This window comes from Sciurus vulgaris (assembly GCF_902686455.1).
Source record: "Sciurus vulgaris genome assembly, chromosome: 6".
In the NCBI taxonomy this organism is placed as follows: domain Eukaryota; kingdom Metazoa; phylum Chordata; class Mammalia; order Rodentia; family Sciuridae; genus Sciurus; species Sciurus vulgaris.
Genome location: NC_136466.1, coordinates 159,091,924 through 159,106,161, shown reverse-complemented (window position 1 = coordinate 159,106,161; position 14,238 = coordinate 159,091,924). Strand labels below are relative to the sequence as shown.

The window sequence follows — 14,238 nt, the reverse complement described above, 5'->3', positions numbered from 1 at the left end:
TGTGTTTTAATTTTATTAGTAAAATCATAAGACTATTTAAGCATTATTTTTGATGATTCTAATTAAAGAATGTATTCTGTGTTTTGATATATTTCCAAAATTTGAGCCAGATTTGTTCTTACAAGCTTATCTGTCAATCAAATTACAACAGACCCTTCGCTGACATTGTGTATACTCACTCATAGTGAAAGCATGTAAAACACATAACACTTCTATGAATACACAATGCTCCTTGTTCTCTATTTTGATAAGATACCAATGTCAAACTTTAAAATTGGTAATTATAAACCATTGGTGGATTTTGTGGCAAAAACAGATTTTTGGTGTGATCAGGTACTAGATAGATCATGGTTGTGATGGATTGCTTCTAATTTTACCTAGGTCTTTATGCAAATCAAATCATAAAAGGTAAAACCGTTTCCACTGATAAAAGACAATTTTGGTCACAGATCAAATTATTTCCAGGAGTGTAAGACAAAAAAAAAAAAAAAAAAAAAAGTTTATGGCTGTATGCTTGCATGTTTGTTATCTTGCACATTAATATTAGTTAAGATATGCCTAAAAATTTCCCTAAAAACACAAAATCTTTATTTTGTCATTCTTTGTATTTGGCCAAGTTAATTCTTAATGATGTAAACAATAAACAATATGTGCTTTTTAGTAACATTAGTGACAAAGAAGAATGCTAAAATACAAATATGTGGCCATTTATCCTGGCTTACGCTCCTCTCCTCTACTAGGAATCACAATACTCAATCACCTGGATATTCAGCTATATTTTTTTCACATGACTCTTGACATGACCAAAAAAGCCACATTCACCATTTTGCAAGGGGCTATTTTAATCATCTTTTTATTGTCCTAATGCATGAGGCAACATGCTTTTATCTTGTAAACCTGTTTTTTCCCCTTCAAAATGGGCTAACATTAATAAAACATGGAAATTTTTATTTGCAATCTGAGATTAAGATCCCATTTTTCATCTTCTTTTTCTATTTTTGAACCATTTTAAAAGACTTGGTCTTCTTATTAGCTAAAAAGGCTAACCTATTCATTAGAAGTCTGCAAACAGTCTGGCCCAGAACAGGAACCTCTATTCACTGCTAAAAACAAAATATCTGGCCGGGCATGGTGGCTTACACCTGTAATCCCAGCAGTTGGGGAGGCTGAAACAGGAGGTTTGTAAGTTCCAAGCCAGCCTCTTAATGAGATCCTGTCTCAAAACAAAAAGTAAAAAGGGCTGGAGATAAGGCCTGATGGTGAAGCACTCCTGAGTTGAGTCCCTGGTACCAAAAAAAAGAAAAGAAAGAAAATACCTCAAGTTCAGCTCTAAAATTAGGAAGATAAACAAAATGGTCCACCTCAGTGTGACCATCCCAATATGGGTTGGGAGAAGCTGTAGGGAAGATTAGGAAGGGCAGGAATGGAGCCGCTGGGTGGTGGGTTCCATTCCCAGCCTGTTCAAATGCTACCACTCCTACCCCAACCCCAACCCGAATCCCACAATGTCGGATCATAACCTCCTCTAGGGAACTGGAACTGTAAACAGAAGTGAAGCATCCTCATGTGTGAAATACCTATATAAATGAACCAGAATTCACCATTCTGTTTATTCTATGACTCAGTATGTCTTGAATTTGCTTAAAAGAAAACTAAAAGCAAATTTTTTCAGAAAAGTGATCTTAAATAGAGATCATCTCCAACATACCAAATGTCTATTTCCTTTCCTCCTGGTTCCAAACTTCCACCCCAAGCATTTTTTAAATGGTCTTGTGATAAGTGGAAATTTTTAAATACTGGCTAATGCCATGTTGTATAATTAGGAACTTACATTTTGATAGATTTTTTGAGATTGATCCAAAAGAATAAGAACTTCAAGATATCTTTTTATATATTTTTATTGGTTGTTTTTAGTTACACATGACCACAGAATCCATTCGGATGTAATTATACAAGCATGGAATATACCTTATTATAGTAGAGTCCCATTCTTATGGATGTACATGGTGGTAGGATTCACTACGTTGCTTTCATATACGTACTGGGAACATGACCTAGAAGTCATAGACTGTGGCATGTGGGTGCTTTGGAAAGTTTATATAAGTTCCCCATTCCTCAGACAACTATTATTCAGTTGCTACAAATTTCCCAGAAGTATTCCAGTTTCCTTGAGTTCTAATCTGCAGCTGAATTTCCAAAAGATTATTATTAATTTAAAATGAGAGATTCCTAAATACAAGCATAACTTTAGTCTGGAAAACCTAGATGTTCAGTCAGGAATTGGGTCCGTGTCAAGCAGCCATAAAAGTCCTGTCCCAAAACCCAGGGGCCATTGTGAAGCCATTCTTTGTGTTAGTTAGTGTTGGATTCATTCCTTGGGAAATCTCTGCCCTGGATGATGGCTGGGAGATTTCTCAAGCAGAGGTTCCTCCAGTAAGTCAATCTTGTGGAAGAAGGATGGAGTAGTGCCCCCTAGACTCTGGGAAGGGGAGCAGGGACAGGAGGAAGCTCAAGAAGGGGCAGAAAACACAGAGTGGAGGGGTCACTCCTGGCTCCTCCTTAGCACAGAAGGGTAACTATTAGGCAAAATAACCTGTGATGCATTTCAAAATGACTGCAAAAGAAGAGTGCAAAGTTCTCAACACGTAAAAATGATTAACAATTGAAGGGATGGAAATGCTTACTACCCTGATTTGATTATTATGCCTTGAATACATGTATTGAATTACCATAATGTAGCCCTTAAAGATGTACAAATTTTAAAAATACTTTAAAAACGTAAAAAACGAATTCTGTGTATTTATGAAAGCCAAGAATCAATTTCAACATTTCTAATTGCCAGTTTGTAAAAATGAAAAGGAGACATTGTAAACCTGACTGTGGTAAACCCAGGGAACTCCCTCTGTAAGTTATATCCAGAATCCTCCCGGCAGAGAAACATGAAGCAAGAAAGTAAAACAGGACTTAATGTACTAAGTTTCTTTACTTGTTTCTTTCTCTGTTTGATAATATAGAAAGAATAAAATGCACCCGGTATGGTGGTGCACGCCTTTAATCCCAGTGGCTCCAGAGGCTGAGCCAGGAGGATCATGAGTTCAAAGCCAGCGTCATCAAAAGCGAGGTGCTAAGCAATTCGGTGAGACCCTGTCTCCAAATAAAATACAAAATAGGGCTGGGGATGTGGCTCAGTGGTTGAGTGTCCCTGAGTTCAATCCCTGGTAGCCTTCCCCCTCAAAAAAAAATAATAGAATAAAATGCTTCTCTATTATTGGATATTTGATTTTCACAAAGATTTAAAAATACAAATGAGAACAATAAATTTTTGAGTTTATATTTGTATAGCTCTTTGAATAGTATCTTGTATATAATAAATACTTTATACATAAATTTGCATTAAAAATTGTTGTAAACAGTTTCAACAATAGCGAAATGTATTTTTGAATGATTAGAAATTCGGGAATCTGCTTTGCTTTGGAAACATTCAAATTAATTATTGATCTTTTGCATGGTCATAAATTTAGTGGAGATTTCTCTTTTTTCTCACTTGAAACTTGAATTTCTAAGCTAGACTCTTGCTCCCTATGGAGCCTGTTTTCTGCTGTGAACTGAAAATGTTTAAGTATCTCTTTACTAGAATCTAAATTCAATACTGTACCATCTACTGCACTTTAAAAGATGCGAACTTTGGGATTCTGCAACTATTCATGGGAAAATGAGACCAAAAACATTATCTAACTTGAAAATGCAAAACAATTAAGACTGCCTTATAAAGTGCAACTTGAAGGTTGAAAATTATGGATTCCAAGCTTTTTCATGAAAATCTATGTGTTTCTTCTCTTACCAAGACAAGAGCTGGCTCATTTCCCAAGCTTTGCAAAGCTATCGGCAAGTTCTCTGCAGGAAGGAATAGGAAAATACTGTCTCTTCCACACTGTCAAGAAAAAGCCAGTTCTGGTGATTACTGTTGATGTGTGAATCAGTTTGGGGGAGAGAGAAAAAGTTCCTGTTCTATCTTAGATAACTAAACTTCAATAGAATAGATCTTAAAATTCTGGACCATGGTAAAACTGTTATTCTGTCTTATTTATCGTGAGTTTTCAGGTACCATTGTTGTGAGCAGTGAGTGGCAAGTGGGTAATCTACTATAGCAGCTGTCATGAAGAACAAAGCACTAAGCACTTGGCTCTGACTGCCCTTGCATGAGGTGTGCTGCTTGAGACTGTGTGTGTGTGTGTGCATGTGTCTTTTTAAATATCTTCTGAGCAGACTAACATTATTCATCTAAAGGTGTGCACTACCTCAGCCTAAATTAAGTGGAGGGCAAAGACAAAGGGCCTGCGTAGAAAATGTTGATAAATCACAAAGATGTTCCAACTCCTTCTTCAATCCAAAACATGTGGTTCCTCCTAGAAGTTCCAATAAATATTTCTAACTGCAAGCAAAAGAAAACTGCAAGGGATTTGTTGTCAGATCAAGAAAATTGCATTTGCTTTGGCAAGTTTTTGTACAGTTTCTGGGGGACTGAATCCAGGTAGGACCCTGGATCCACTCAGCTCTAGGCTTCGAGGTGTTCATGCACAACTGGGAGGAGAGGCACTATGTGAATAGGGTTAGGATACAGTTATGTTTGCTCCCCAAGGAAATACTGGGAAGGCCTGACAGAAAGACTGAGGTCCTACCATGAACTTGAATGATGGCTGAGAGTTCACCACTTAATCTGGGGCAACAGGCTTCAGGGCTTAGAGATCATAAGCATATTTGGAGATGAGAAATTTTGTAAGGATCCCAAACACACTCTAAAAAAATTAGAATTTATTTCCTGGGTAGAGCCTAATATGACGCCTGGCACATAGTAAGCATTTGATAACATGTATGGAAAAAGTAATAAAGGTTCCCTGTGGCTACTGTAACAAAACACCAGAAACCAGGAAGCTTAAAACAAGAAAATGTATTGACTTACATTTCTGGAGGCTGGAAATCCTAAATCAATATCCTTTCCTCCTTTTTCCAGCTTCTGGTAGCCTCTGGAGTTCTCTGGCTTGTCTCAACTCCAATTTCTGCCTCCATCTTTATACATACTACCATTTGCCCTGTGTCTCTCGTACTAGGTTTCTTCCCTGATAAGAAGACCGTTGTAATGGACGAGAGCCCATCCTAATTGAGTATGCCATCATGTTAACTCTCTCACACCCACAAAGACACTATTTCCAAGTGAGGTCCCATTCATAGATTCTGAGAGTTAAGACTTTAACACATTTTTTGAGGGAACACAGTTCAACCCATAACTGAAGAAGAGAGCCATTCAATGTTTTGGCACTGGGAAAACTGGCCCTTATTTTAGAAAGCTAACTGTAAAAGCAGAGTAGAGGTGATGTTGGACTGGTAGGAAGGATTGGAAGGAAGAATGGAGACAGGAATATCACTTAAGGAGGTATTGAAAGGAAAGAGAGAGGAGAAGAACCGGAACTGAAGTTGGAGTAGTGCAGAGTTGAAGCAGAGTGAGACCTGGCTAGCCAAAGTGAAGGACATGGATTCAAGAGGATTCTAAGGGGGTCAGTTTGGAAAACGTGCGAGGAGTGATATGACCATCAATAATACAGAATTTAAGCAGAAAAAGTTGTGCAAATATATTGATGAGTTCACCCTTGTACATATTGCACTGGAGATACAACAGTCTTACAGGGAGAAGACTAATGTAGCATTGTGGTCACATACGGCTTCTGAATGCATGAAATGTGGTTAGTGTGCCTGTGGAGCTGAATTTTCAATTTAATATAATAAATTTAATTTCCAATAGCTACATGTGCCTAAAGGCTACTGGTTATGGTTTGGATATGAGATTGTCCCCCAGAAAACTCATGTGTGTACAGGAATGTTTAGAGATGAAATAATTAGATGATGAGACCTATAACCTGTCTAGTGGATTAATCCATTCAGTGGATTAATAATTCAGATGGACTACTGGGAAATAACTATAAGCAGGTTGGCCATGCCTGAAGGAAGTAGGTGGGTAACTTGGGGTATGCCCCTGAAGAGTATATTTGTCCCTGGCACACTGCCTTTCCCCCCAACCCCATTCCTCTCTCTTCCTCTCTCTTCCTTCCTCCTCCCTGCTGCCTGCCATGAGCTGAGCAGCTTGTTCTCCATCACACCCTTCCTCCATGATATTCTGCCTCACCTCAGGCCCAGAGCAATGGAGTTGTCCACCCATGGACAGAACCTCAGAAATCATGAGCCCAAAATAATTTTTCTCTTCTAAGTTGTTCTTGTCAGGTATTTTGGACACCGTGATGAAAAGCTGACTAATACACTAGTAGGCAGTTCGTCTAGTAGGTAGTTGGACGTGTATCTTCAACAGGGAGACAGATACAGAAGGAGAGAGCTTGGGTGGCCTGGACATTGGGTTTCAGGAATCATTAGCATATGGGCACCTGCTGAGGCCTTGTGAGTACTTGAGCCCTCCCAGAGAGAACCAGGTACCAGGAGGCAAAAGGAGGATGAAACTCTTTGGGAACACCAATATTTAAGTAGCCCCTCACAGAAGAGGATCAGCAGATCGCTGCTGAGGAGAAGGAGTAGTGGAAGAGAGAATAAGGTCACAAAAGGCACAGCAGAAATTTCAAGAAGAAAGCAGTCCACCATGCCATGGAAAAAGAAATTTTGTTAAACACCCTAGGAGAAAAGATTTGCACAATTTCAATACTTTTTACCAATGCAATGACCACATTCTGTGAACATTTTTATCTTCCCCTACCCCCAGACATGAAAGACATCTCAAAGGCTTATGGGGACAATACTAAGGAATTTACAAAGAAGTGGCTATTCCAAGGAACCTAGAATGATATACTCTCAAAACATTGTCCCTTGCAGGAGGTCCCAGAATTTCTTTCCCATGAAGTTCTCAGTAGAAGTTGTATAATTTTTTAAATGTCTCTACTAATGATAATATCACTTTTCAAAGACTTTGGCGAACTACTCTGTGAAGTGGGTGGATTTATTTCCAGTTTATGAAAAAGGAATTTGTGGCTCATGAGGTTTCAATGACTTGCAAGTTTCACACAGTAGAAAGTGGAGAGGACCCCAAGTTTTTCTATCTTCGGTAACTTTCCACCTCAACAATGTCCCCCTAAATTTAAGACATTTAAATTCTGCTCTCATAATTGTTGCCATATCTACCCACCACCAGTGGGTTATAAGCATTTAATATTTTTAAAGTTCACTTAATTTATTATTTAAAAATCAAGTATTATAGCATTATATTACTTAGAAAATCAGTATCACTAATCATAAATAGGTGATGATTTTAAAACAAAATAAATTACAATGATCACTAAAAAAATAAAATAAAATAAAAAGTTAAATGCTAGCTAAATACTGCTCCCTGCCAAGGACTTTGAACCTGAGGCTTGTTTTCTTTTGATTAAGGTAGGGGAGGACTAGCAAATATTTTAAGAGAGTCCAAAAACATGTTCAACCACAGGACGTTATCCTCTTGCTTCATGAAAAAGGAAGCTTCTAATAGTGGTAGTGCTTTCTTAGGGATGAAGAATCATCCTTTCCACTGAGGAGTAAATAGTATAAAGTCTCCTCCCTTTTCCCTTTTACAAATAGGAAAAAGGAGGGTCCTAAGAAGTCATCATTTCAGCACAAGGGAAACCACAGGAATCTGGTGATGTACAACTTAGAATTCAGATAGTTCCTGAGATCACCTGATCTTTTGTCAGGCATAAATTTCCTTAAAGATGTTTCCTAAATACTCCAGTTGCGGGTGAAATCCAAAGCAGCCATCCTATACATTTCACTGATTTTATTCATGGATTTTGGAGCAATGTGACTTACAACTTCCTTATCAGTGTGAACATCCCCTTCTAGAAGAGCTTAAGGCAAAACAGGATTCTTGCTTAGTTCAGAGCAGAGCTGGACACTGAAAGGGGCTGGGGAAATGGTATTCAGGCATAAATGAAGAGCTGGGCATTGCAGGACATCTAATGGGCCAATGTCAGAGAAGCCCTATCATCCTCATGAAGATGAGGTCAGGCCCCACAGTGCTGGCCATATGGGGCTGGTCCAGTGACTGGCAGAGCAGGTGTTTTGTCCTTGGTCAGGAATCTTAGCCATCATCTCGACCTGCAGGTACCACCTTCAGATGACATTTCATGCAAGAACCCCTCAGTCCTCAAGGGAACTCCTTCCTAGTAAAATGCAAGGCTAACCTTCTCTACATAAATCTCTACCAGAGCAACTTGTGCCTTAAGTGAGTTCTAGATTGTGCATGTGATCTGAACCACATTAAAAGAAAATATTTTGAAATAAAACAAGAAGATAAGAGATCGCTCAGCATATTATTTTCTCACTAGCAAGGTTTTAGAGATGTATTTTTTTAAGCTTGAGTTTAAGCTAAGAAAAGGAACCTTGCTTTTTATGGCAATAGTTCTTGAGGAGAAAGACAACTTATAATGGAAAGCATCTTGCAAAAAAGTTTTGGTAATGGAGCGGGGCGGGGGAAGACAGGGTAGCTTTGTAAATTTTGACTTTAAAGCCTAGGGTAATGTAAATAGACTTCCTGGAGTGTAAATAGTAGTGGTTTGAAAATAAAAACTTGTACAAAATGGGGAGCTTGCTAGTTAGAAAAAAATGTGGCTAATAAGCATGTGTGTAGGAGATGCCTTGAATATTTTTGATACTGTACTGTAATTACTAAAGATGTAAAATTTCCAGGACTTTTGAAACCATGAGAAAAAAAGTCATAAGCATTTTCTCCCAAAAAAGACAGCTATTCTTTTTTAATATTCTTTACACATTTAAAGTCACTAAAGAATACAAAACAGTTTTCCCACACAGATTACATACTTTAAGATACTTAAAGTTATTAATGGAACCAGAAATTCTTCAATTTTAAAGAATTCACTTTTACTAGGTTTTAGTCAACAGATGAATGTATCAGAATCTCTAAAAGTGCAATTATATTTATTTGACTTAAGGATCACTATTGTGTCCAACAAATATTATATTCATTTTGAGAAAATCCAAAAGCTTACCAAAAATTGTTGTTTAATTTAAAAGTTGACCACCACTGGGAGATTCTATATTCATTGTCTTCATCTTAACTTAGGAAAAATGACTTTTTCCCCTGAGACATATACAAACTTTCCTATCCTTTACTGTGCTGACTTGTGTGATTCAGGGGCCTTCTCAAATGTAGTCATTTTTCTCTCTCCTCAAAGGATTACAAGAAATTGCAGATGTCAGAGTCTATGGCATGAAAGTATTTCTTAGGACTGTGATAAAGAAAGAAGACAGGCCAGGAGTATTTTCTTTATAATCTAGTCAAATGCAATAACTCCCTTCCTAGACCTCAACTAGGCAGGATAACAACATGTTCAATCCTGCAATGAATGCATGAACTACCTCTTTTCTGCCTCTGTAATCCAAGACTCCAGCAGCACAATTTACTCAATTTTAATACCAAAATTGTAATCCTTCCTCTGTCTTTTGTTCCCTATCCAGAATGTTCCTCACAGTCCATTCTGTTTATCTTTCCATAGACATCAGTGTGTTGTTGTTGTTGTTGTATCTTTTTCTTTCTCTGGATATATCCGGTTTTCCAATGCCATTAGGAGACATAAGCCACAAAATACCTCTATTGCAGAAGTATGTAGTTATTTCTCCTTTAAATTCCTCTATTCCACTTTCATGACTTCAGTATTGTGTTCCTCTTTATCTTTCCTGGGTCTTACATATTTGTAGTGGACAGCATCTTTTCCAATTTTCATATTTGATACTAACTGAAAGTGTGCTTTCTGCAGATTTTATACTTTTTTCCCTGGTAGATGAGAGATTTTTCTGTGTCTATCCCTGGATTCATCCATCCATCCTACTACAGAGTCATGCACCCCTGGGACTGCAGGGCTGCATCCTGGGAACTGCATCATTAGACATGTCATTGTTGTGAGAACATCAACATCACAGAGCATACTTACACCAAGATGACGACAACATCACTAGGCAATGGAAACATGGAACCACACCACGTCTGTGGCCCATTGTTGACCAAATGCCTTCGTGTGGTGCCTTATTATGATTCACTGAGTCTACCTGTAAGCAGATTCCATTGTCAATGTATGTGCTTGTTGCTGGATAAAGAAAAGCTTGCTAAGTAACTGTCTACTGGCATGACAGTGGTTTTGGTGGATTTTAGAAAGCCACCTGCCCTGTGTACGCTCTAGAAGTCTTTAATATGTTATGAACATGTACTGTTGCCTTAAGAGTTGGGACATTCCCTTCCCTAATATTGAAAGTGACATCCTTTCTTCAAATATTATGATCAGGAGGTTTTCGTGTATACTGGAATTTAAGGACACATGATGCAGGCAGTAATTAATTTGATTCTTGATAAAAACTTTTGGACATGTATATTTTATTTGGCGCTTTTTGCAAATCTCATTTTCCCTGTTAAGAACAATCCCTGGCAGGGTGTAACTCTTCCATCAACCATTCATGCATCTCACCATTTCGTCTAGGGTAAAGAAATAGTTGAATGTCTAACTTTTATATAAATGTGTACAAAAGTGTACAGTGTGTTAAAATTAGCAATAGCATCCTCTCAGAGTTATTATTAAACTGTATTTTAGCTGTATTGTGCTATTTATTCCTATTAAAATAAACAGTGATCTTACTCAAAGGTATCAGAAGTTTACTTGGAATAGATATTCAGGTATAAAAATATATCCGTACCTTCAAAATAAACCAAGTTCAAGTACAGGCAGTTCACTTTCTGCCTGCTTATACCACAGGGCCATTAGGTCAGAAGGAGGGCTGCAGTCTTCTTCCGCCTGTGTCAACTTAGTGCCTGCCTTTGATCCTTTCCACTCTAAGTGTGTATTTGGGTGTCTGAGCATAGGGGTTCTTGCTTTTAGACTCTCAGAAAAACCGGTGGCAGTTGCCAATAACCATAGATTCCAGTTCTTGAAAGGGGAGGTGGAGGAAAACCTATGCATTCTCTGGCACAAAGGAAACGTACTACTTTTGAGGTGGAGATGGTCACTTTGAATTTGAAGACGTGCTCTATTTTCGTGGTACAAGACATATTCTGGTATTCTTGATAGTTCTTCTGTTTTTACAAATCATACTAGTGGCACCGTGATGCTTGTGTGATGAGTCATGCATATTGTATGTATAAAACAATGTTTCTAAAATTAAATGCATGTACATATATATGCATATATACATGTATTTTTAAAATTTTTAAAATTTTATAAATACACATTATACACATAGGGAGAACATCAAGGAAAGACATTTTGTGGTAATATATCTCTAGATGATGCTCATCACTTTATTGCTTTTTAATTACTTTGTGCTACTTATTCAATCATGATAAATGATACCCTTTCAAAGTTCTCTGGGTATTCTTGACCTGCTGTCAAATAAGCATGAAGGTAACCAGTGAATCCTGGTGTGTGTCTTGATAAAAGAGACTTCCAGTTTTCCCTGCAGAAATCTGCCAGGCTCCCAACCCTGAGCAGTGCAGAGCAGTCTGAGAATCCTGCTGAGAAACCTGCTTCTCAAGGAGAGCTATCAGGGAGTAACGGAATCCCTCCTGGGCAGAATGTATCTCAGAGATACGGAGGCCGCCATGGCTTTCTGGGTGTGGATTCCTTTAATGCTCAGGTATGGGTATTGGCAAATTTAAAAAGAAAAAAGAAACTAAAATCTTTACTAAAGGCACAGCTGTCTAAGCAATCTGGATGCATTTGCATTTCCCCCTCAGTGCAGAATGAAAGCGCGAAGAAAAGTGAATCCTGTGACGACTCAGGTTGTAGAAATCCACCTCCCACCCCATCCCCCACGCAGGGTAGGTATACTCATTCCATTGACCTAGCTCTGTGCAGGTCTCCACAGGGACTGTTAAGTGTCTTCTCCCTCAAGATGAATGGAACCTAGGCAGGCAGCAGAGAGATTTCAGAACCCTCACAGCTGCTAAAATGTCAGAGCTGAGAACCTAAGATTGCTTTCCCTGCTGACCCAAGACGAGTTGTTCACCTGCCTAAGAAGAACACAAACTTCAGAGGCAATTCTCTGATACACACAATGTCGCCAGTCTGTTTCATGGCAGTTTGGGTGGCGGCTTTGACATCCATGATTAGTTTATGTTTGAAGTTTTCCTTAAAGATTTACTATTCATTGTCACTAATAACGAAGAAGAGAGAGAGAAATTTCTTATGAGTGCTTTAAAACAACAGGTATACCACCTGGGACAGAAAACTACATGCCAAACTAGAATTTTTTAAGTGCTGGAGATGGAGTCCAAGGCCTCACACAAGCTAGGCAAGTTCTCTAGCACTGAGCTACATCCCCAGCCCTAGCATTGTTGTTTAAAAACAGAAATACTCTCATTCATCTCATTCCCTTCACATCATTGGTTATGCACCTACCATAAACCTTGCCGGGACACAGAAAAGTAAAGGACTTCATCTTTGTCTCAGAAGAGCTTTTGATTTAAGAGAAGACATAGCCTTCATCTGTTGCCATAGTAATGATGTGTAAAGAATCACCCTCAAACTTGGTGCCTTAAAAGGGTTAGTTATTCAAGCTCATGTCTGTGGTTCATTTGGGCAGTAGGTGAGCTGAGGTGGCTGGGCTGATCTTAGCTCTAAGCTGAAGGTTAGGCCAGTTCTGTGCACCCCATGGATCTTCCCCTATCCTGATAGCAGGTGCTAGCCAGGCCTTTTCTTTTCATATAAGATTACCAGTCAAGGTCAAGGTAGGGGTTGTAGCTCAGTGATAGAGTGCTTGTCTCTCACATGTGAGCCACTGGGTTCAATCCTCAGCACCACATAAATAAACAAAATAAAGGTATTGTATCCATCCACAACGAAAAATAATTTTTTTTAAAATGTCAAGGCCAAGTGCACAATTGGCATTCCTCTACCATTATTCCCAAAATGAGTTACACAGCCAAGGCCAGTATTGCTGGAATGAAGAAATGCACTCTGACTTGGAAGAACTACAAAGTCACATGATAAAGGAGATGGGGACATAGGGAGGGACACAACCTTAAGAAAAATGATAGAAAAAGATAAATTCACAAATGCCTATATGACAAAGGATGATGATTTCTAAGGGGAATGGATCATATGCAAAGACCCCAGGAAAATATTCTTGGAAGAGGTGGCATTTACACTCAGCCACAAACCGTGTCTGCATTTCAAGAGGCAGACATGGGGTGCAGAGCAATAATTCAAAGGAGCTCATGAGCGGTGTGAACATGTGCAAGTCATTTTCAGTGTTAGGTTACAAAGAAACAAATGAAAAGAAAAGAACTGCCTTAGTAGAAACCAGAAAAACTGCAAGAAAACTACAAATAGACACTCAACAGAGATATTCTGGCATCAAAAATTCCTGTTATATGTTGCTGCTGGAAGTTATTTGAAAAGATGGCAAGAATATTAGTTTCCAGGGTATGAAATATGGAAAAGTGAAAGAGAACAGATTTTTTTTTTTTTTTTGCTTAAATTTTAGAGCTATAATGAGAGCTGGAAATGGCTTAGAAATTGCCTAGCCCAATCACTTATTTTACAGGTGAAGAAATTTTCATGTTGGAGATAAATTCTCTTTCTCGTATGTATGTGTGTGTAATATAAATTATATAATTTAATATTATTATAGAAACATATTTTCATATAAAATAATAAGATGTATACTGAGGGAATAAAAATTTCTTCCTAAATAAACCTATCTGTATATAATATGTAATGCATAAACATATTTGTATAAAGACTGAATTCATTCTCATATGTATTGAAAGAGGGAGAGAGTAAATAAGTGTGTTTCTTCAACTGGGGTTTTAAAGACTTCTTGATTCCTTCAAGATTTACAAACTGCATGTGTTCTCATCCAGTGATCTTTCTGGTTTCAAGGAACAGAATATTGCTCACATTATTCAAATGCAAAGAGAAGGTTGTTAATAAAAAGGAAACAAATGTTTTCCCATCTATTCAAAGAAGGGACATGTCCTCTGACATGCCTGACCCAACAGAAGAGGTGGGCAGGCTCCCCCAGGACTTTCATCAAATTAATGTGTCCCGAATGCCCCTGGGGCAAGTGGGGCAGAGAGAGCAGATGCTCTCTACCCACTCGCTAGTCTGCCTCCTCACATGTAAATGATCATAATCTTCCACTAATCAAAATACAATTGGAAAATTCAGTTTGTGTCCCTAATGTATGAATTTTCTGCCC

The 14,238-nt window shown here is 38.3% G+C and overlaps 1 protein-coding gene across 1 annotated transcript in view; it reads left to right on the top strand.

The window, feature by feature from the left end:
- FBXL7 (F-box and leucine rich repeat protein 7) overlaps positions 1-14,238 on the top strand; it is a 373,746-nt gene that overhangs the window by 348,915 nt on the left and 10,593 nt on the right. The gene's annotated exons all lie outside the window — the stretch shown is intronic.